Consider the following 24,638-nt stretch of genomic DNA (forward strand, 5'->3'; position numbering starts at 1 on the left):
AACAACGGAAGTTACATTCAAAAGTACTGTCGTTCCTCACGTTCAATATCATGAGGTAGGGGTACATCGTCTTTTACTTTCCTGTTTGTTTCTCTGATGCCTGTGACTTGTATATAGATGCGACTATTTTTTGCAAAGAATTGGAATCTCTTAGCTTTTTTGGGGGGTGGGGGAATAACAAAGGTGAAATAAAGGAAAAAAACATATTTAAAGCTCTTTACGAGAAAGTGCCTTTCTCTATTAAAATAGTTACGATTCACACTAAGGGGAGGATGCCAACAGCATGCTGAACAAAGGAATTACATTATACAAATAAATCGACTGCTTGTGTGAATCATCTAACCGATATAAAATATCGACTCCATTCAATAATTTTATGATGGAGGACCGTGCAGGTTTGCCTGCACATTTTGTTCAGTTGATTAATTTATTTGTGCAATTATAATTTGCCATTTGATCATTCAAGCGTCATTAATGGGTTATCCATTTTCTCTTCTTTATGGTGTAGTTTGGTGCCGAGCTATTGTTTTGCATTTCCTTTAAGAATTTTTTGCATCAGCTGAAATGACCGCAAGGCAGAAACAGCCCTTTGTTCCACCTTTGCTTAAACATGGATTTCAATTGAACAAGAAACTTAATCGGGTACATTATTCCCAAAGATTGTTTTTTGCATGGGAATAATGTCCTTTTCCTGGAAATCCGTGAGTAAGTCCCATAAGACACAACCACTCTTTGCCAATCAGACTTGAAAGTTGAAAATGTAATTCACACCTAAGTAGAGTAATGTACAACCACTCACAGAAAAAGTTTTGTGAATTTGGCCCTATTCATTTGAAGGCATTTTTTTTTTTTTGCAGAGTTTTATATAGCGCGAACTTGAACCGAACCGAATCAGTTATCAGAGCGCTTTACATAGCACCAGTTACGTTACATGAGGACACACTTTCATCTTAGGCACGGGGAGATTAAGTGATTTGCCCAGAATCACAGGGGGTTTTTGGCGTCGTTACCGAGACTCGAACCAAGTTCCCCAGGTCCGAGGTCGAGCGCCTTAGCCGTTAGGCCAACCCATTTATGTAAGTGAGAATTGTAAAGTGTGGAAGCATTCGATGCATACATTTAAATGTCTTTATTTTGACATCAATAGCGTTATTAATTGCAGTACTACTTTTTTTGTATACCCTCCCATGCACCCCTTCTTCTACACAGGCAGTACTTAAAGATTTGTGAGAAATAGGATCTTTCAATATTTTAGATCCAATATGCTCTATTGGTCAAGCTTACACTAGGGCATTGTACACTAGTGATAAAGTTGACAGTAAGACACATTCGTTACATTTGCAAGCATCTCCAAGCCACCAAGTGTTAAAGAATTGAAACCAGGGAGAATAGATTGTGCAGCTTAGGATAGGTTGGTGGCCTTCTCAAGCACTTTGACTGACCAGGGAAGCAGGGAGATGGGTCTGAAGTTTCTCAGTTGATTTGGATTAGCTGTGGGCTTCTTAAGGAGGGAGTTGATTTTTGCAAGTTTCCATTCATCCAGGAAAGTAGTGGCAGACGTGATAGATGTGTTGATGGTGTGGGTCTGAGTGATGCTGATTGGTGATGTTCCCAGATTGCAGATGTAGTGTGGGCATGGGTCTGTTGGGTCCAATGTGTGGATGGTCTGCATTGTCATTTCTGGTGAGGGTTGTCCATTTGGGCAGGTGGCCGTCTTCGTTGGTGGTGGGTAAGTAAGCAACAAGTTCTATGGGGTTGGGTCAGTTTGGGAAATTGCTGTAGATGTTTGCAATTTTGCTGTGGAAGAAATTGGATACGTTGTCACAGAGTTTCTGGGAGGCAACAAAGTTGATGAAATCCTTAACAATCAAGAAGATCTCCTTGCAGCTGTCAGAGCTTCCTTCAATGCGGTCCACCATTTCTTTTTTATTGGTGTCTCTCATTTGCTGGTGATAGCGTTTGTGTTCTGCCTTCTAGGTAGCTCTGTCGGTGGTGTTGTAGTTGGCTCTACTTTTCATTTATAGCTTTTTACAGTGTTGTTTGGTGTCTCTGAGGCCTTCTGTGTACCAACTGGCCTGCCTGATGTTCTACTATGCTTCTAGGGTTTGATGGGTGCAAGGACGTTTTTGATCCAGTTGTCGAAGTTGTTAATGTCCTTTTTGAGGTTGTCTCTGGGGCTAGGTTGATCTATGCTTAGGGTGCTGAGCCAGTATGCTTATCCGATTGTGCCCCAGCTGCTGCTTGGAATGCTGAATCTGGTAGGGGTGTTTACTTAAGATGTGTTAATTTGGAAGTGGATGATGGCGTCGTTGGTCCATATGAGTGGTTTGGTGGAGTTGTTTGTAAAGCTGTTGCTTGTGTTAAAGATGGGGTCCAGTGTGTGTCCTGTGCTGTGTGTTTGTTCTGGGACGAGCTGGATGAGTCCGATGTTGCTCAAGCTTTCAAGGAGTCCTGTGAGCAGGGGTCGTTTCGGTCTTCCAGGCGAAAGTTATGGTCGCCGAGAAGAATGTAGTCTGTGGAGTCGATGATGCGCAGAGGAACGAAGTTTGTGATGATGTTGGTAATGGTGGCTCGTGGTCTGAGTGGTCGGTAGGTGAGGTTGCCTTTCAAGATTATGTTTTCTGACATTTATAACTTGAAGTGCAGGTGTTTCATGAATGGGTGGCATTCGCTGTGGATGTTGTGCATTCATTGTAGATGATAATGAATCCTTCTTTTAGTTTGTGTAGGCGGTCCTGTCGAGCGATCTTTTAGCCCGCTGGGATTGCCATGGTGATGTTGGGAGCTGATGGAGGGCTGAGCCAGGTCTCTGGGATAAAGAGGATGTCAGGCACATTGCTACTCAGCAGGTCCCATATTTCGGTTGTGTGTTTGCTGAGTGATCGTGTGTTGAGTGGGAGATGACGTGTGGATTTGCTGTGACATGTGGTGTAGGGTGGGAGTGAAGGCATTGTTGGTGATTGTGTGGGATGTGTGTTTGGAAGGTGTTTTGAGGACATTGTTAGTATTTGCATGGTGGGTTTGGGTGTGTGGTTTTTAGAGAACCGGCAGAGTGTATGGATGAAAGCTCCTACCTGGATGCTACCGAGCCACCCCGAGACGCACCCACGGACCCTTCATCTGCCAGTCCTGCAAGTTCTCCTGCATCCGGACCTGCACTGCACCAGCGTCCACCAAGCAGAGCACCAGCAGCAACCACCTGAAGTGCATCCTGCTCAACACCCGCTCCGTCCACAGACACGCCGTCGAGCTCTGGAACCTGCTCGACACCACAGCCCCAGACGTCGCCTTCCTCACGGAAACCTGGATGAACGCCTCCTCAGCGCCCGACATCGCCATCGCCATCCCGGACGGCTACAAAATCATCTGGAGGGACCGCGTCAACCAGACAGGAGGAGGCATCGCCATCATCCACAGGAACACCATCCGCATCACGACCAACACCGATGACACCATCGCACCCGCCGAACACCTGCACTTCCAGATCCACGTCAACCCCAAGACCACCCTCAGAGGCACCCTCATCTACAGACCCCCGGGACCACGCACACAATTCAGCGAGGACATCGCCGACTTCATCAGCCCGCTCGCCCTCCCCTCAGCCGACTACATCCTCCTCGGGGACCTCAACTTCCACCTGGAGAACAACAACGACCGCAACACCACCACCCTGCTGGACAACCTCGCAAACCTGGGACTCAAGCAGCTGGTGACCACCCCCACCCACTACGCCGGACACACACTCGACCCGATCTTCTCTTCCAGCAAGGACATCGCCTTCAGCCACGCCACGGGACTCCCATGGACGGACCACAGCTGCGTCCACTTCAGCTTCAGAAGGACCACGCTCCACCATCACCAGCAACAGGCTCCCCGCAGAAGCTGGAACAAGATCACTGCAGACCAGCTCACCACGTCCTTGAGCAAGAACCCTCCCACCAGCACAACGAACCCCAGTCAAGCAGCCACCAACCTCACGAAATGGATCAGCGACTGCGCAGACGAACTCGCCCCGCTGAAGACCCCGCTGAGCCGACCCGGCAGCAAGAAAGCCCCATGGTTTAACGACGAACTCAAGAGCTCCAAGAAGAACTGCAGAGCACTCGAGAAAACCTGGCGCACAGACCCAACACCGGACAACATGACTGCCCTCAAGCTCGCCACCCGAAAACACCACCAGCTGATCCGCGCCACCAAGAAAACTGCATTCAAGGAACGACTGGACAACAACGCACACAACAGCAAGAAACTCTTCAACATCGTGAAAGAGCTCTCCAACCCCAACGTCGGAAACAACGACATCACCCCTTCGCAAGACCTCTGCAACTCCCTCGCCTCCTACTTCCACAACAAGATCGCGGACATACACAACAGCTTCAGCACTCAACCGACGCACGCCACGACCGAACCACCGCCCCCCACCACCACTCTCCGCGCCTGGACCCCGATCAGCACCGAAGACACCATCCGCACGATGAACTCCATCCACTCCGGATCTCCGACTGACCCCTGCCCTCACCACGTCTTCAACAAGGCCGACACTGTCATCGCACCCCACCTGAGGGACATCATCAACACCTCCTTCGACATCGCCACCTTCCCGGAGAGCTGGAAGCACGCCGAACTCAGCGCTCTACTCAAGAAACCATCAGCAGACCCTACCGACCTCAAGAATTACCGCCCCATCTCGCTGCTCCCGTTTCCTGCCAAAGTCATCGAGAAGACCGTCAACAAGCAACTGGCCGCCTTCCTCGAGAAGAACGGCTCCCTCGACCTCTCGCAGTCTGGCTTCCGAGCCAACCACAGCACCGAGACCGCCCTGATCGCAGCCACAGACGACATCCGAGCCCTGCTCGACAACGGAGAAACAGCGGCCCTCATCCTCCTGGACCTCTCCGCGGCCTTCGACACTGTCTGCCACCGCACCCTAGTACAGCGCCTCAGCAACGTCGGAATCCAGGAGAAGGCACGGGAGTGGATCACCTCCTTCCTCACCGGAAGGACACAGAGAGTCCGCCTCCCCCCGTTCAGATCGGAGGCCACCGAAGTCATCTGCGGCGTCCCTCAAGGCTCCTCGCTCAGCCCAACTCTCTTCAACGTCTACATGAGCCCCCTCGCAGCCATCGCACGCCAGCACAACCTGAACATCATCTCCTACGCCGACGACACCCAGCTGATCCTCTCCCTCACCAACGACCCCGCCACCGCCAGAGCCAACCTGCACGAAGGGATGACAGAAGTAGCCAAATGGATGTCGAACAGCCACCTGAAACTGAACTCAGACAAGACGGAAGTCCTCATCCTGGGATCCTCACCCTCCGTCTGGGACGACTCCTGGTGGCTCCCCGCCCTGGGCAGCGCACCCAAACCAACTGACCACGCACGCAACCTGGGCTTCATCCTGGACTCCTCCCTCTCCATGACCAGACAAGTCAACGCCGTCTCCTCGTCGTGCTTCCACATCCTGGGAATGCTACGCAAGATCTTCCGATGGATCCCCACCGAGACCAGGAAGACGGTCACCCAGGCCCTCGTCACCAGCCGTCTGGACTACGGCAACTCCCTCTACGCCGGAACCACCGCCAAACTCCAGAAGAGACTCCAGCGGATCCAGAACCCCTCAGCACGACTCATCCTGGACATCCCCCGCCGCAGCCACATCTCCGGACACCTGAGAGACCTGCACTGGCTCCCGGTCAACAAGAGAATCACCTTCCGGCTCCTCACCCACGCACACAAAGCCTTACACAACCAAGGACCAGGATACCTCAACAGCCGCCTCAACTTCTACGCTCCCACGCGCCAGCTTCGATCGACCAGCCACGCCCTCGCCGCCGCCCCCCGCATCCGAAGAGCCACCACAGGAGGAAGGTCCTTCTCCTACCTAGCCGCCAAGACTTGGAACTCCCTTCCGACCCACCTCCGCCTGACCCAGGACCACCTCGCCTTCAGGAAGCAGCTCAAGACCTGGCTATTCGAGCAGTAGCGAACCCCCCCCCAGCGCCTTGAGACCCTCCGGGTGAGTAGTGCGCTATACAAATGCTCTGATTGATTGATTGATTGACCTCGGTGTGGGGCATGGCACAGCAGTAACTGGGGGTATGGCATCCAGGGCCTAAAGACCAAAGGAGTGCTGCAGAGTATCACTGGGCAAGATCAAACCAGGTTTGGCACTGGGTGTGGCCCAGGCACAGACCAGAGGCAGGCGGGTGCAGACAGGTTTGCGCATGAAGTGCCCAATGGATGCATCTGCTGTGCATCTGTTTTGCAGTTGCCATTAAGTAGGTCCTGGGAGGATGGAGGGCTGGGTGCGGTGATGTCATTTCCTGTGCTGATGGGTGATGGGAAATGAAATCCTCTTGCTTGGCATCTTCTTGTAAAGACTGTTTTTGGCTTCTTCTTTTAAAGATGGTTTTGGCAGGGAAACCAGTAATGTTACTTCCTGTCCAGATAGTCCAGATGTATGATGGAAATTTTGTGATTTCACTTCCTGTTTAGATGAACAATGGGAGATCCACTGATGGCACTTCTCATTCTGATGAGTGATGGGAATTTAAGTCCTCTTGCTTGGCTTCTTCTTTTAAAGATGGGTTCGCCGTGAAAACCAGTAATATTAGTTGATGTCCAGATGTATGAAGGGAAATTCAGTGATGCCACTTCCTGTGTAGGTGGATGATTGGAGATCCAATTATGTCTCTTCCTGTGTGGATGGGTGATAGGAATTGAAGTCCTTGCTTGGCTTCTTCTTTTATAGATGGTATTGGTGGTAAAATCAGTAATCTCACTTCCTGTCCAGCTGTATGATGGGATAAACAGTGATACCACTTCCTGTGTAGGTGGATGATGAGAGATCCAGTGGTGTCACTTTCTGTGTTGATCGTTGATGGGAAATGAGGTCCTTTTGCTTGGCTTCTTCTTTTAAAGTTGGTTTGGGTGGGAATACCAGTAATGTCCTTTCTTGTCCAGATGTATGAGGGGAAATTCAGATAATGCTGCTTTCTGTGTTGGTGGATGATGGAAGATCTAGTGATGTCACTTCCTGTGATGATGGTGATGGGAAATGAAGTCCTTTTGCTCGGCTTCTTCTTTTAAAGACAATTTTGGAGGGAAAATCAGTAATGTCACTTCCTGTCCAGATGCATGTTATGAAGTTCAGTGATGTCACTTCCTGTGTAGGTGGATGAAGGTGTGAAGCCAGCTTGGACCCATTTGGTTCTCCATTTTTAGTTTTATATTTCACACATTTTAGCAGACTTCGTTTTAGCTTAATCATTTTACTTACACAATATTATTCAAAGAAAAGCTGCACATGCTGATTGTTTTTAGAATCAATAAACAACTAAGTTGCCTATACCACAATTGTTTTTTAAGCTCTCATTATTCTTGATTATTGGTCAAGCATAAATGATTTTTGTTTGCACCGGTATTTTATTTATATCTTTTGATTTGAGTTTTTTGGGGGTTTCATTTAACACATTTTATGTATGAAAAGAAGAAATGAGATCTATTCTGTACAACATTTACAAACACATATACAATTATTTATAGCACCAATTCGAGTCCACATTATCAATAAGACAAACTTAACATACTACTTTGAAAGTACAAAACTTTACACAAGAAAAAACAAACATTTATGACCTGTCTTGGATTGCAAATGAATGAATCAATATCCAAATATAAGACTAAATAGTTCTAATCAAACGGAGCAATCAACCAAAAAAGAATTGACAAATGTCATTGATAGCAGAAGTTAATTCAAACTATCACAAATCAAGAGTTTGGTTTCCTTATATTATTATGCTCCTTTGTTGTGCCGATGCGTTTCGAATCCAGGTGAGTAAATACCCAGATTCTCATCAGGGCTTTCTTGATTTTCTGTACAAAATGTATAAAAACAGAAAAATATTTCCATGTTTGAAAGGCTTCCTCGCTTTCAATACATTCCACTAACACCATATTAGACTTAATGTATGTACCTGAATGCAATACAAACAAGTCTTCTTCTGTTTGTAATTACAGGCTCTACTCAGACTATCATAAGTTTTTCTGGATTGTTCGTAATACAGGGTTCACATCAAAATATGAGTCCGCCTTGTTTAGTCCTACAAAAAATATGAGTTTTTATTAATGAGAACCTATATGGGTATTGTTTAATCGTGCTAACTATGAGGTTGATTTGGATTGCGGACGGACTTGAGTCCGTCCGCGACCCCTGAGGAGGAGGGAACGTTTGCATGGGCTGCGGCGTTCCCTCCGAGCAGATTAGGATGTGACCACCAGGGTGGCGGTCACATCCTCTATCTTTAACATTGCGGCGGGTGCAGCTTCAAGCTGCACCCACCGCAATGTTAAAACTGCATGCATCGCATTTGCATGCACAAAGCGGCAGGCACCGTGCGGTGCCTGCTGCTTTGTGCACGCAATTGCAGGGGGGTAATATAGGTACCCCCCATGTGCATCCCCACCCCCCCTTCACCCAGGGGGCCCGCAACGGGCCCCAGAAGTGAAACTCCGTATGCTTTTCAAAGGCGGAAAAGCCGCCACGGAAAAGCATGTCATTCACACCATCCTAATATAGCTGGCGGTGTCTGATAGACACCGCCAGCCATGTTAGAGCTTTTCGCTCGGAAAAGCTGCGGACGGAATTCCAGACCCACCGCCATCCTAATATGGCGGTGGGTCTTTTGAGGCTCCACAGCGGTTTTTCCGCATCCTCCGGGCCGGCAGTGGCTTCCACCGGCCCGGAGGATGCGGAAAAAACGCTATCATAATCGGCCCCTATATTGCTCAAAGGCGCACCTACCTCAGATCTGTTGTCTCCCTTCTTGTAACCAAAATTGCTGCTTTGTTTCTCAAATACGGCTGTCACCAATTTTCTATGTACCTACCAAAAAAAATTGTATGTGTTGTCCACTCAGAGACAGTTTCTAACATTTAGACACATCATTACATCACAGCTCTACCTTTAAGACAGTAGTGTTATTATATAAACATTGTACTGTCCATTAAGAAGTCATGGGGCACTCCAGCCACAATGGTCCTGGAACAAATACTGTGTTCAACATGCAGCTCTGATAATGCTAATCTTCCATCCTGATCCTGCAGAGAGGGATTGCCAATCCAACTGCAGATCAAGTTATTCATATTCAGGTATGGGGTCTCAGGCTTTCATAAGAGATTGAGCAGAGGGTACACCTATTCTGCTGTCAGACTAGGGGTAGAGCTAGGTAGGGCTATATAGAGAAATCAGACCTCCACGGTTGGACTGTTCATTCTTTTCACCATGTTCATAATACTGGTTACTTTTCTTTGTTCTATCTTCCTAATAATCTCAGCAAAATCTTGCTACGCAAGATTACATGTTTCAATAAATGTCTTGAAAAATGTCTTAGTATCTTTCTTATGTTTACAGAGGGACTGTATGAGTAAACAACGAAAGGGGTAAGATCTCCACGATTCACTTGGGGATCAGAATGTCATGTTCGAGGTTTACAAAATCACCTGCTACCCCAGGAGGGTTAGGGTTTTGGGTGAGGCACTGTGAACTAGCTAGGAGCTGGACCAACAGTCTCTGATGATGTAGATGGGCTTTGTCCCTAAATTCTGATGTCCTGTTGTCCTTCATATGCAGTCCTACATTCTCTAGTGGGAACCATTAAACATGCAGCCACCAGCATTCCTAGGTCAAGTACTTATTTCACAGGTCTATTGAGTAGTTCTTGTGTGTGACCCAAGGTACCACTAATCACCATGTAAAAAAGATGTCCATGGTGTTAGGGACAAATCCTCCTCAGCATAATAGGAAACAACTATTTTTGCCTGTATGTTGTTCAAGGTTGACCCTTCAAAAGGATATCTCACTATACTTATTCCATCTCAGAATTCCAGTCATTATAATGGTGAACTAAATTAATATTCCTGCTCATTGCAGAGCTGCTGTTACAGCACATTGAACATTACATGGGCTACCAAATGGGGGTGGAGGTGTTATCTTCACAGTTAAGGCCCACAATGCTTATAGAACTGAAGTAGTCTACTAATGGATCACTTTTCCCGGAATCAATGCAAATATACAATAGTGTTGGTGACATGGCAGCATACTCACATCAACCAAACTGCTACCTATTAGTGTACCTGTCAAACCTGAAACTACCGAATAGTGTAAGCTAACCAGGTGTCAGCAGTACCCCGGTGGGTCAGACAAGAGGAGTTCCTCAAGTGCTAGACAAGTTTTTTGTGCTGTTATCACATCTCAGATCAACCTACCGACATGTGGGTAGCAGTTTGTTTGATGTGAGTATGCTGCCATCTCACCAACTCTAGAGTGTAGATAGTCTTCACATTATAGGTCCTGAAGAATCGCATGTATAAATTTACATAGAGAGAGAAACATGTTGACCACATTGCACCAATAGAGACGCTTAGACCTAAGACATAACACTTAGCCAAGCGCCGCATTGCTCATTTTAGCTAGGGTAGAGACTTATTGATTAAAAATTGTTCTCACAAGTACTTTGAGCCCTATTTAAAACCACCAACTCAAATCATACATCTACACAGCTCTGGCCCCTCACCCCCACTTCACCATCAATTATTGGAAGAAGATCTCCACCAAAGTGCCCCTACTACAGGGAGCCCGTCGGGTATTGCACCGCCGACCCAATGAGGTGCAGCCCAGATGATGAAGCATGACACCCTATTGGGTGTGTTCGGGCATTACAATCCAATAAATGGAATCCCAACTCTGAACCAAAGCGGTCAGGTTGGTGTTAATTTCCCTTTCTGGACACAGTCTACTGAGGAACAGCATAACCTTCGATTTCAAAGATATCGCCGGGGCACTTATGCTGGACCTCCCTCTATGTTGATAGAGGAAAAAGCCCCATAGTCCCTCCTTTGTGTATTGATCATCTTTTTTGGCCCTCGCCCATGTGTGGCATGGCACAATTGATGGCCGCAGGATATGTGTCCCCCCTGCTTATCTGTGACTATAGTTAAGAATCTCGGAGTCAGATTGGACGCCACGCTTTCCATGAAGTCTTAGATCCAATCTGTAGCCGGGACTTGTTTCGGTGTTTTAAGAATGTTAAGGAACTTTCTTCCCCTGCTTTCTGTCCCTCTCTGAAAAATCGTCGTCCAAGCTTTAGTGATTTCGAGATTGGACTCCGCCAACTCTTTGTACTTGGGACTACCCGGCTACTTACTTGCTCGCTTACAGGTGATCCAGAATACGGCTGCTAGGGCCATTTTTCTGGCAGGTCCCAGGACTCATACGCCCTCTCTCCTGTCCTCTTTGCATTGGCTCCCTGTTTAAAAAAGAATTCATTTTAAAGCTATGAGTTTGGTCTTTGAGGCATATCATCAGATTGGAGCCCCGTACCTTAGACAAAGATATCCCCATTACACTCCCCGACGGACTCTGAGGTCTTTGGCTCAGCTTCTGATTCCTGTTCCTAAAGTTTCGCTCTCCCGGGTTGGAGGACGATCTTTTCAAGTGGTCGGCTACCGCCAATGGAATAGCCTTCCTTTGTCTCTTAGACAGGTTCAAGCCTGCTCATCTTCAGAAAAAAGCTAAAAACATGGCTTTTCCAACTTTAATCTGTTTTTCGCAGTTTCTGCCTTGGGAGTCTTTCCTGTGGCTGTAATGTGGTTTTTTGCTCAGCGCCGGGACACTCCTGGGAGTTGCCGACTGCTTTATAAACACCAAATTACCATTAACACATAGCCACCTAAGGCAGTCTGTGTACATACTATAACAACTGCTCTAGCAAGCATTGATCAAGCTGTCCAGTCACAGTTTGCTGTACTTGTGATTAGTCCTGTAACTAATAATGCTATCTTGGGTAAGGTTTGCTCCAGATGGGGGGAAATTCCATTCGGGATTGCACAAAAAAACAAAAAAGCTTGAAGCAGTGTTGTGCCATACTGGATCCCATGATAAACATAGAATTCTCACAATGTGCTTGCCGCTTTGAATGGTTCCCACCATTGAAGACTGTGCCACATGGAGTACGGTTTTTGCTGCAATAAAAAGCATCACTAGCTTTTTTGCCGGAAATGCTAAAATAGATTCAAAATGAATACAGGACGGACCCTGGGCTGGATTTGAGGATGAAATGAATTGCCAATTTGGCAACAGTATCTTCAATTATATTAAGTAACATTAATGGGGAAACAGCAGCTTTGGCAATATGCCAGAGTCACGCATAGTTTGCGGTAGGAGACCAGGACTGTTAGTTACCAAAAATTATTATGGACACCTATACATCTATAGCTCGGGATAATTTTGGGCCAGACCAAATAAGCCACAGTTAAAAGTAGTTCTGAAAAGGTCAGTACCAAGCAAGTATCAGAGTATTCTAAAAACCACTGGGACAAACAAAAAAATAAATAAAATATAAAATCACAGGGGGATCTCCTGTACCAGAGATGTCTGATAGATGTTACAATTTACGTTACCGTGATACAATTAAACAGCCTGATGGGTATCAAAACAATGATACACGTCCTGAAAGGATCAGAGAGAGGGGGTGGTCAAAGTGCAGACAAGAAGAGCATGTGAAACTGAAAAAGGACTCACAAGGCTCATCTGACGTCAGCATAAAAAAGGAAGAGAAAATTCCTCAACAAAGATCCCAATTCAAGAATAAGAATGTTGCAGGAATTTTGGCAAAATGTGCCAAACATATTAAAATTTTTATTTCAGAAGACGTTAAGGGTAATGGTCAGAGGTCACAATACTTTGCTAGAATCTTCAAGAATTTCTGGATGCAAAAGCAACTGATGACTTTATAGAAGTTGAAACCCCAGATCAACGCATCAGCCCTCCAGACAGACTTTATAAATTATATATACAAATTTAGGATGGCACACAGCTAACTATTAGAGTAATATTCTGGGGAAATGTAACAGTAGTTATGACATTCTCATAACTAAGTGCCCTCAAAGTTTGTAAAAAAAACACAGGCAGATGTGGTAAGTGTACCATCTTTTTCATTGCTTGTAGCCCAAGAGGTAAAGAAGCATATGCAGCAGAATGGGCTATTAAACAAGCCCCAGCATTATGCCGTAACCGGGTTGGCCTGGGATAAGGAGTCACATTATTACATTATACTTTTATGGTCCAGCCTGCAAGTGTAACCACAATACCCAATTAAACATGAAGTAAAAGCTACTGTGAGAGAGATTCCCTCACAACTTAAGCACCAGGGAATTATTGAACCATGAGTACTGCCTATTAATGATCACTTATTTCCGGTAGCTAAATCAGATCACTCCTACAGCTTAGTCTTAGACTATTAACATTTAAAGTCATACACGCACATCTGCAATGCAAAATTTAAACAGTAAGGCTCTAATGAACAACAGTATCCATAAAAATGCAAAACAAACTTAGATATTTCCAACTTTTTTCTCCCAAAACATAACGCCTGAAAGCAGGGGTTTTACTGTATTTCCTGCTCTTTGATCTCAACGTTGCTTTTGCCTACTCCCTCAAGGGTATTAGAACAGTCTAGGACTGTTTGCTGTCCAAGTGACATCAATTCTATATGATATTGATGCAGAAGCATTGTCCTATGTTGATGACATATATCTGATGACTTAAATACAGACTTAGCCAGAGTAGAATCAATAGTATTGGGATTTGCTGAACATAGCTACAAATTAAATTTTAACAAAGCAAAAATTGCCTTTCTCCGTGTCCCATTCTTAGCATACGAGCTATCAAATGAGTTTGAGAGCCTGGCACTGCATTTCCTATAGACATTTTCTCATTTACAACCACCAAACACACATTTAAAAAACGTGCAATCCTTGTTAGGATTTTTCAACATTGGCAGAACATACATACCAGATTGTGCATTATGCATAAAACCGTAATAGGATTTAAAGCACCCTGATTTTTCCAGTACACATTGGACATCAGAACATAAACAAATACTCAGATCAGTACAGACTGACATGCTTCCATCAAGACACTTACATACACATGTCAATAAAACAAATTTGTTCATCTGTATAACTGAGGGTGCCATTGGCTTTATATATGTCACATTCAATGAAGGTGAGATAGTGCCAGTTGCATATAAATCACATCTATATTCTAATACTGAAATGCATTTTGCATCCATTGAAAAAATACTGAAAGCAGTACGGTTGCCTGTAATTAAGGAAAGACTACTGGCTTAAGGGAAATGCACAATTGTTGTTACTCCTATCACAGCCTTAGAGGCCGTCACAAAGGCCAGCGTACCTAATGCAAAAGCTTTGCATCCTAGAACAGAGGTCTTCAATCTGTGGGGCACGACCCTCATGGGGCCCGTGGAGTCCTGAGAAGGGGGCGCACACTCCCTAGCCTTACTTTTGCTGGACTCCAAAACCTTTGCTTTTGTTTTGGAAAAAGACAACCATCCTGGGATGGCTAATTTTGATTATTAAAATGCTTCAGCTGATGTTTCATTAATTGAGTCTCCTCTGCTGTGAAGAGCTTTCGTGTCAGGGTGCCTGCTTGCCTGAATGAAATGCAAATGTGTGCTATTAGTTAATCTGCAAGTATAAAGGGTGCTTGGGAACCGGTTCTGGCTCTAAGTGATCAAATCACTCCAAGCTTTGTGATGACAGATATTTTTTTTTAAATATCTTTTTATTTCATAACAGCAAAACCATTACATTCAGCACAATTGGAGAGTATTATCTTTCTATTTCTCTTGGTTACATTTTTACATTCATAGCGCTTTGGCAGGATCCCTTACGAGATGGTTCATCCGTTATTTCCTCTCTTTAATCAATTTTCTCCTGTATATTCTCCCACCCCCTGTGTGGCTCTGGGGAGCACACGGGCTACCTCTGTTAACATTCCATTTTTCCCACACCTTCCCCCACTTTTGTGGGCACCCTCTATTTGTATAGACTGCCTTCTACGCCACCATACACCAGTCCATATCCCTTTTCCAGTCCCCCAAGGGGGTCGTCGTTTCAGCTCCCCATAATCGTTCTATATTTCTTTTGGCAATCATTAGCACTAGTGTCTCTCCAATATGGTCCCACCGCCCCAAATCTTTCCCCTCCCTCACATTCAGGAGACACCATTTTGCCACTTTACACAGCTCACTCCCATATACTACATTCAAACACTGGATTACAGAAGTCCAATGCTCTTGAATTTTGGGACAAGCCCATATTATATGAAAAAATGTCCCTTTCAACCCGCATCCTCTCCCAAAGGACGCATAGGTTTGTTTCCCCATCTTTACCAGTGTGGAGCATGCGATGTAGGCTATGTGAAGGATTTTGAGTTGCACCAGGTGAAAGCGGGTTCTAATGGCTACCTCTCATGGGGAAGCGAGTGCCTCTATCTAGTCCACTTCTTGCAGCTCAGGAATGTCAAGATTTGGGTTTTTTGAGTGGTAGTGCAAAGAGTTAACAACTGGCCGGTGAAGTGCATGCTTTTAATCATAACTATATTTACCAAGACTTTCATAACCCTAAGGAGGTATTGAAGGGACAGTTATCTAAAAAACAATTGCATTACATACCCTATGGTATTACTAAAATCTACATTTTGGAAGCACCATTTTATCGTAAAGCTATTTTCACAATTTGTATCTATCTTATACTTTGTGTATTGTAAGTATATAATAATGACTTACATATTCGAAGTGTTTTCTGTCACAGGCTGTGACCTCGTAGCACTAAATATTACGCAAGTCACTATTCTCCACTGCACCAACCAAGATTTAATTATGTGGCTCTCTGGCTGCACACAGACCTCTGCATTGCATTAACTAATAGAGGTGTCCTAATGTACTACAGTGCATTTCTCACTGAGTAACAACTTTATTTATTTTTCATTTAAGCTGCCCATTATTTTATATGTAGGTACCTGATGGTGAAAGACCTTAAAAACGTACAGAATATTTTGGAGCTTATTTATGATAGACTTGCGCCATCAGAGCATCACTTTTCTGATGCTCCCTTAGTGCAAGTGTCTCAACCAAACCTATGAGGTGGCGCAACTCACCCTGCTTGGCTTTGCATGGTCTCATAGTTATGGAGTAAAGACAAATCAGTGCAAGTTACTGCGTTGCCTTACTCTGCGTTAGGGAAGCATTCCATGGGCATTGCGCAGGGGTTCCATGCAACACCCGTGGATTTTGATGCTATCCCAGATTTACAAAGTCATGTAATCCTGGGGCAGTGCCAAAATCTTGTGCCTCCCCAGTAAAGGTGTAACGAGGAAAAAAAGTTGGATGGAAAGTTCCATCCTCAAAAAACATTCACACAGTCCCTATGTGTGGAAAATTAGTGCGTTTTGGTGAACATTATCTGCGCCATCTTGCCTCTTCCCCTGATGCCACACTTTTGTCGTGCGCGCCCGCCATTTTAAGATGCCCCGATCAGAACCAACCCTTTTGCATGCCGCTGGCCCCTGACATAGCCCTTTGCCTTCGCTAAGCCTGCCCGCTGACCACCCCCCTGCTTGCACCTGCCTGGAGTCATAAACCCCTCTTCGGCGCTGCTCTGCCCCCGGCCCTCATCCTGTTCCCAGCGCGACACCTCCCTGCTTTCCTTTCATGATCTCCGGCCCTTAGATGCAAACCCCCTTTTTCCCCGTGTGCCCGTTTTGTCCTCCCCGTTCCCAAGCCGACACCCAGCCCTGCCGATACCACCCTCGCCCCTCCCCGTACAATAGAAAGCTTCCCCCATCAAAGAAATCCCCGGGTTGATCAAAGCCCCCACCCCATGAGATCCAATCAGACTCCCCTCATCCCGTGAATCGGCGGATTATCCAGCTGCGCGATGCTCACCACCTGTTGTGATTAGGGTGGGGATTTCAACTGTAAATGTGTGTGGGAACGGGCCCCAAAGGGGGATTCCGGGTATGTCTTTCCGTATATCAAAGCTTTGTCACATATTTGTAAACTACAATAAAAACCATAAAACACTGTATATAAGGGGCCAGGCCTCAAACGTACGTTAGAGCACCTCTGAACGATACCTTCTGTCCGTTTCGTTGTGTTCTCCTCCGGAGAGAATAAAAACCTTGTTTCCTGCCTTCCAGTCTCCAGCGCCTGCCTCTTCATTGATTTAAATAACTAGAGGGTCACAGAGGCAATACCGCCGGGCAAATATCGATTGTCCCCGACCCGATTGAAACTGTTTTTACAATTGGCGCCCAACGTGGGGCCCATCAGCGACTCGTGGATCCAGTGGGAGAGGTCCCGACGACAGAGTGAACGACTGCAACGATCGGGAGAGCTCTTGCCCAATAGACCCTCGTCTGGCAGCCGATCATCCGAACTTCACTAGTTCCGAACAGACCTCTCTCGAGTGATCTACGGTCCTGACTGGGAACCATCAGGAGTGCCGTGAGAAATACGAGAAAAAGAGGACGATCGGGCGCTGGATTCGGAAGACAAGAAACTGTCCACATGGTCCGGGTAAGGTCGTGTTGCCACGACAAATTGCGAAAGAATTTGTCTTGATTGATTGTCAAAAAATACTAGTATTGCCTTGTTTATTTTTATTTAGAGATTCACTGTCTGCAAACGGAGAAGCAACAGGCTCTCTCTCCCTTTGCAAGCAGTGGAGGATAAGTAGGGTAGCAACCGTGCTTGTTCTTTTTCTCCCCCACTCAATAATTGCTTGAAACTGAACTGTTGTTCACAAACTATTGTTTCCTGGAGATTCTCTGTCTGCAAGCAGGGAAGAGACCATCCTTTTTGCAGATAGTGAAAAGGGTAGGTGACGCAGATCTTTGCGGTCCTACTCATTCTCCCCATTGTTATTTTGTTGGTCTATTGGTTTTTTTTGGGATCCATGAGGTATTCACTGCCTGCAAACAACGTAGAATAGAAATATTCTGTCTAGTCTTTGCACCTAGTGATAAGATAGGCAGTGCTGACTTTTTAGTCCCTCGTTACGAGCCGTCATGTCTGTCTTCTCCCCATTGATAAATAGCCTGTTTAGCCCGGACCGGGTGTTAGAGGTGGACCATATGGCTCCACTAGAAGGCACCCCTAATAAGGACATGTTCATAAACTATGGGTTAGTTACCATAGCTTATAATAAATTATGGCACAGGTATACCGAAGATAGCCAAGACAAACAGTGGCCACTGGCAGGATCCTTCGACCTTGATAAAATAGAAACGTTAGAAATAGCCCTTCGAAATAATAAGACGACGCCAATTATGCTCGACAGTCTCGGTATGTGGCGCAGAGAGGCTACGAAACGACAGAGAAAAGACGAGGATAAACCAAGTAGGGAAATATACCGACAGGACAACCCCAGGACACCGCTACCCACAACTTACCCCCCGACACTATACCAAGGACGACCAGACTTAGGGTCAGACCAATGCGCTTTTTGTAGGTATGTCGGACACTGGAAAGCCCAATGCCCGACTCTACTGAGCGTGAGTAGGAGCAGAGGACCGACAGGAACGACAGACCGACAGTACGAGAAAAGGCGCGAGACAGAGAAGAACCCGACTTACATAGACAGGCCAGACAGAACCACCACGTTTGATTATGCCCGATGGCACAGATTTCGCCAGGAAAATCTCAGCGGCATGATCAAGTTCTCCTAGGTCGGGCAATGTCAAGACGGGGACCCAGCCTCGTTTAAAAAAAAAAAAAACTTACAGACGGAAAGAGATAATTACGACCAATAACTGTTTTTATATTTGTCTTGGGTCTTTGTATGTCGTACTTGTACTGTCCCCCGTCTGAGTTCGTGTGTATGTAATGTACAAATCTGCGTCATCCCTTTTACACGTGTTTCCGTGTTACTCGACCCCTGTTAGCAGAAACTTAGCATAAAAGCAACCTGGAAAGAAAGAAATGATAAAACAAAATCCGTAGAACATTAATAAACTTGAACTTTTAATTTAACACAACAAACAAGGAATAATAACGATAAACTGTAGAAAATGGAAGTCAAACAGAACATTCGCCCCCCCCCCATTCTGGAACCTTCCAAAGTAGGGCAGGGTTACGGCTACGCCCAACCAACGGCAACCCATATAAGGCGAGCCCCGCCGCCAACTCTTGGTCAGGAAATCTTAACGTATGGGGGAGCCGGAGGAGAGGCGGGAGCCCGCAGCCTGGGCATTTGCAGGTAGTCCCGCCACATGTCTCTTTGGCCGGCCGCAACGGGCCTGGAAAGACTAAGGTAGTCCCGCCACATGTCAAGAGGAGAGCGAGGCACCTCTTCCTTTTCTCTTCCGTCACGGCCGCAGCAGTCCTGGACGGCGGGATGTCCTGCACGTACCTCCACAACAATTTGTCCAAGTTGGGCTGGGAGGGAGAGGCGACGCGGACGAGCCTCTCCCACCTCCACCGGTAGGAGGTTTTCCCAGCCCCCAGCCCGGCGCCGAACACCCCCAGTCAGGCGATGGTGCCCATACTTCCACAGCACCGGACACACCATGGTGGCACCCCAGTACTTGCGCAGCACCGAACACACAATGGTGGCACCGCAGTATTTGCGCAGCACCGAACGTACAATGGTGACGCTTGGGGAACATCGGATGTGGAGAGGCCTTCATGCAGGGCGATGAAAAGGAGCGGCATGGAGTGCACCGGGAGAAGGAGACGATGTGAACGAGTCTCCCTCGCCCCCCCAGGTGGGGGCATCACAGCTGCACCCCAGCTGAACGTCCCGCTCTCACAAAACAGGGACCTCTTCCCTTCACTCCAAAGGGTCTCTTCCATTCTTGCAAACTCGACGAGAGTGGCCCCTGTAGGGCCTCAAAATGGCGTCTGGATCCGCTGGAAGGCGGGCCCCGGCCACTAGAGTAACTTTGGCCAGCCATACAACTCGAACATTTGTCCCATGGAGCACGAGCCCCCATCTCCGACAGCATCTCCGCAGCCTTGAAGATCATGCAAAGGTCCCCGGCGGAGCCTTCGGCCTTAGCAGGCTTCCGGTAAGGGACGGCTGCTTCGATCGCCAACGAAACAAACATGACATTGCCACACCTTCTGTTAGCGTGAATTCTAGAACTGCCGAAAAGGACTCTGGTCCAAACTGCCAGTAATGGAAACATTTCCCCCTGATGCTGCTTCCGGACTGTGCCGGCCCCGCCCAAAATGGCGCTGGTATCAATCGGAACTTACGAACACCTCGTGGTGTTCCTTCGCACTAATATAAACTTGATGTTCTGAGATTTTTGTGATCCTTTGTACACTTGGCTAGAAAAGACAAGGAGAGCTCACTCGACGAACTGTATGAAAAGATCCCCGTTACAAACGTTGATTACGAATATACAATGTATTATATTTTTATAACTGATGTAAACCTCATTTACGATACATGCGTACGGTATGTATATAGGAAATCTGATTACAACTGTTATGATTATGTTTCTAAATTATGAAAATATATGCCCCCGAACCCCCGGCCAATTAATAGACGTTTTAGTCTCTTACAAATGAATGAGTAAAACTTTCCGATGTTTTTTACTGTTGCGAACGACACCCCCCACTGTACGCACTTTAGCCATTGCCACGACCGACCAAATACGACCACACCCTCCTAATCCATATGCTGAAATGAATTTGCAAATTAAAGTCTTTTAAACTATGGACGGGTATTGCATGTTTTATTTTAAAACAATATGGGATGGGTAGGAAAGTTCTTTTTCTGTGCACCCTACTCTGCTCTCTCTTTAAGGTTAAAGGAAGATGGTTGCCCGGCCTTGGAGGACGGATCGGATCGACAACCCGACGCTCCGCATTAAAAGTACGCGACTGACTCATGAACTCTCGCGTAGAGGAAGACCGTGACTTCCAAGGATGGGTAAAACGAATGGTGTAAATGAGGGAATGTAAAAGGAGGGTGAAATGAAATAATGTAAATATTGTAAAGTACAACGTTCCGAAGTAGCAGGGACCCAAGAACCGAAGAACTTTAGAACGCCACGGCGTCGAAAGAGGTTTAAGGATCCCGATAGTGAGATATATCCTTTGACTAGATACCTCGCACTAGGCACCTCTGGTTTCCTTTTTATGTTTTCCCGCACACGCCCTACATGAACACACTACCCCCCCCCCCCCCCCGACTCCGAAAACCATATCCCCGGGGACCCTGCCCCAAGGAGGAAAAGATGAGTAAGAGGTAAGTAAAGGACTTATGAATCCATGTATTTGAATGCGCGCGAATGCTGTCTCCCCCACCCCCCCCCTCTTTTCCTCCCTCTGCAGGTTACGTCAGAAATTACAGCCGAGGTGTGGCGAAGATCTGAGACCTTGCCATGTCCAAATACACGAAACGGACTAGCGCCGCAGGGTAGTGCCCAAGCACGCCTGCAAACTACTCACGTATCGAACAAGCCCGAAAAATTAGCACAACCTGATAAAAAGTGACCACCCTTAAACCAGACCGGAAGAATGAACCCATGTCACGTATGATGCGAAACTGTGAGGGAATGTGTGTGTGTGTGTGACTGAAACATTGACCCAACTGGTCAAAGGACCGAGAATGCGAGAAAGTGCGACAAAATGGTACCTCCTTTTTTTCTTCTTTCCTTTTCCCAAAGCACGTCCCCTCTACCCTGTCTAATGCTCAAACTGCATGATTACAAGATTCTAACGTGGACTCGTGAATACCCTTTACTGTGTAATGCACTAAATAGCCTTTCTTGAATGCACTGCCGCCCTCTCCGTTGCACGTGCACTATTTAGCCTGCCGTTGCACTCTCTCTCTCTCTCTCTCTCTCTCTCTCTCTCTCTCTCTCTCTCTCTCTCTCTCTCTCTCTCTCTCTCTCTCTCTCTCTCTCTCTCTCTCTCTCTCTCTCTCTCTCTCTCTCTCTCTCTCTCTCTCTCTCTCTCTCTCTCTCTCTCTCTCTCTCTCTCTCTCTCTCTCTCTCTCTCTCTCTCTCTCTCTCTCTCTCTCTCTCTCTCTCTCTCTCTCTCTCTCTCTCTTTTTGCACTACCACTCTCCCGAGTGGTTAGCCCCGAAATTGGCAGATCGCCACCCCTAGCACACCACCTAATTGGCTTCAAATACCGTCAGTATTTGCACAAACATTTGTCTTTAATGCAATCACCCTGAGGCCGCGTCATTACCTCTCCTTTTCCGCTAGAAGTCAATGAACCCAGGTTGGGCCGTAAGGGAAAGGACAGGTAAGACAACAGAGGTTCCCTAATCTGGCCCGAAATAAGGGAACTACATGTCAACGGCTCCTATAGTATAAAACAAGGACCTCAGAATACGCGACCCTCCCCTCCCCGAATCGTCGCAATACCGAAACCAGAAAAACGATCACCCCCGTTGCCTCCCCTGTCTATGTCCCTGGTTGTCTCCCATAAAACCCCTGTCCCTCCTAGTTAAGTAACCGGGCTGTAAAAGGTTACGTAGGACCCAGAATGATGTTTTACAAGGTTAACAGACTAGACCAAGGTAAAGAAATCATCAAAATGAACCCCGCAGTAGTTGAAAAACAGGATGCACCGATAAAAAGGAAATGTTTAGCCATGTTCGTCTCTCAGCAAAATACCTGTGTAGTACCATATTGACGACTCACTGTACCCTTTTGTAAATGTGAAACTCTAGAGAACGGCATATCTTTGCCAGATTTGTCCCCCGAAGGTGGGTTACCATCAGATGAACCGTCATGCCTGTAATAAATGATTCTGAAGGAAAGTCATAGTAAATCCAGCAGGTCCGCCACCGGTCATTCATATGCCAGTTGTGAACGTTAAAAATGACGGACATTTTCATTCTTTGCCTGGAGCTGGGAGAGAAATAGACTTTTTTGATTATCTTCATCCGAAAATTTTCTAAAAAACTGTCTTTTCAAACTTGTTTAAGGGTACTGCTGTTGGAGGAGAGAAGGACCGGATGTGGGAGCACGAGGCCCGACTGCAGACTAAGGGACACCTGCGACATTAGCCAAGGCGAGACCACGACTGAAAAGAGCTGCAGGACGAGGCACTGTTTTCGACAGCGTGAAAAGAAAGGGTCGACCTGATGCCCCTGCTCGACGTCCAGTGCCTGTCGACAAGTCCCCGCTCTCCGAATTCCGTCACACGCCCGCTTATTTGAAGTCTCTCGTTCCCCTAGTTTGTTCCTAATTTGGCCTTGCTCCATCCCCCTTTTTCCTCTGACCTACCCTATGGACTGTCTTGAACGCTCTTCTTCCATCGGAACTTTCTGACAATCACCTCAAAGGACACGGGGCGAAAAGGACCTTTCCGACCAGAAACGCGAGGAAAGGGTCGTGCCCTGCAACGCAGAACTTAGAACAGAGCCGGACTTGTAGCTCCACCGCCGGTGCTCAACAGCGCCAACGAAAGACCACAAAGAACAATGAGAACTCGTAAACTTCGAACATTTGACATCCTCAAACCACAGTTTTTTTCTACGCCTCATTTCTCTCCCAGCCACCATTGTATTGATCCTGCTCCAATCCGAATCCGAAATATGTATTAACCTGCCAGTTTATGTTATGATATGTACTTGCTGCTCGCCGTTTTTTTGTATTTCATTCCTATGACTTTCCTGCTGAACAAATTTATCAAAGTTCATCAAATAGGTGCACCTCCTAAAAACTAGAAACCTCAAAATGTATTGTTTACAACTCTTTATCTTGGGTTTCCTACCGTTTTCTCTCTCATGCTCACCACCATAGACCCGAGTAGAAAATGAACCAACAAGATGTCTTGAATATGTTAAAGGAGGGACTGTGGAAAATTAGTGCGTTTTGGTGAACATTATCTGCGCCATCTTGCCTCTTCCCCTGATGCCACACTTTTGTCGTGCGCGCCCGCCATTTTAAGATGCCCCGATCAGAACCAACCCTTTTGCATGCCGCTGGCCCCTGACATAGCCCTTTGCCTTCGCTAAGCCTGCCCGCTGACCACCCCCCTGCTTGCACCTGCCTGGAGTCATAAACCCCTCTTCGGCGCTGCTCTGCCCCCGGCCCTCATCCTGTTCCCAGCGCGACACCTCCCTGCTTTCCTTTCATGATCTCCGGCCCTTAGATGCAAACCCCCTTTTTCCCCGTGTGCCCGTTTTGTCCTCCCCGTTCCCAAGCCGACACCCAGCCCTGCCGATACCACCCTCGCCCCTCCCCGTACAATAGAAAGCTTCCCCCATCAAAGAAATCCCCGGGTTGATCAAAGCCCCCACCCCATGAGATCCAATCAGACTCCCCTCATCCCGTGAATCGGCGGATTATCCAGCTGCGCGATGCTCACCACCTGTTGTGATTAGGGTGGGGATTTCAACTGTAAATGTGTGTGGGAACGGGCCCCAAAGGGGGATTCCGGGTATGTCTTTCCGTATATCAAAGCTTTGTCACATATTTGTAAACTACAATAAAAACCATAAAACACTGTATATAAGGGGCCAGGCCTCAAACGTACGTTAGAGCACCTCTGAACGATACCTTCTGTCCGTTTCGTTGTGTTCTCCTCCGGAGAGAATAAAAACCTTGTTTCCTGCCTTCCAGTCTCCAGCGCCTGCCTCTTCATTGATTTAAATAACTAGAGGGTCACAGAGGCAATACCGCCGGGCAAATATCGATTGTCCCCGACCCGATTGAAACTGTTTTTACATATGGGACTGTACTGCACAACTGGCTGAACTAAAAGCCTTGATTGTGGCATTAGGAGATATGGATAATG

This window comes from Lissotriton helveticus, chromosome 6 (genome assembly GCF_964261635.1).
Source record: "Lissotriton helveticus chromosome 6, aLisHel1.1, whole genome shotgun sequence".
Classification (NCBI taxonomy): domain Eukaryota; kingdom Metazoa; phylum Chordata; class Amphibia; order Caudata; family Salamandridae; genus Lissotriton; species Lissotriton helveticus.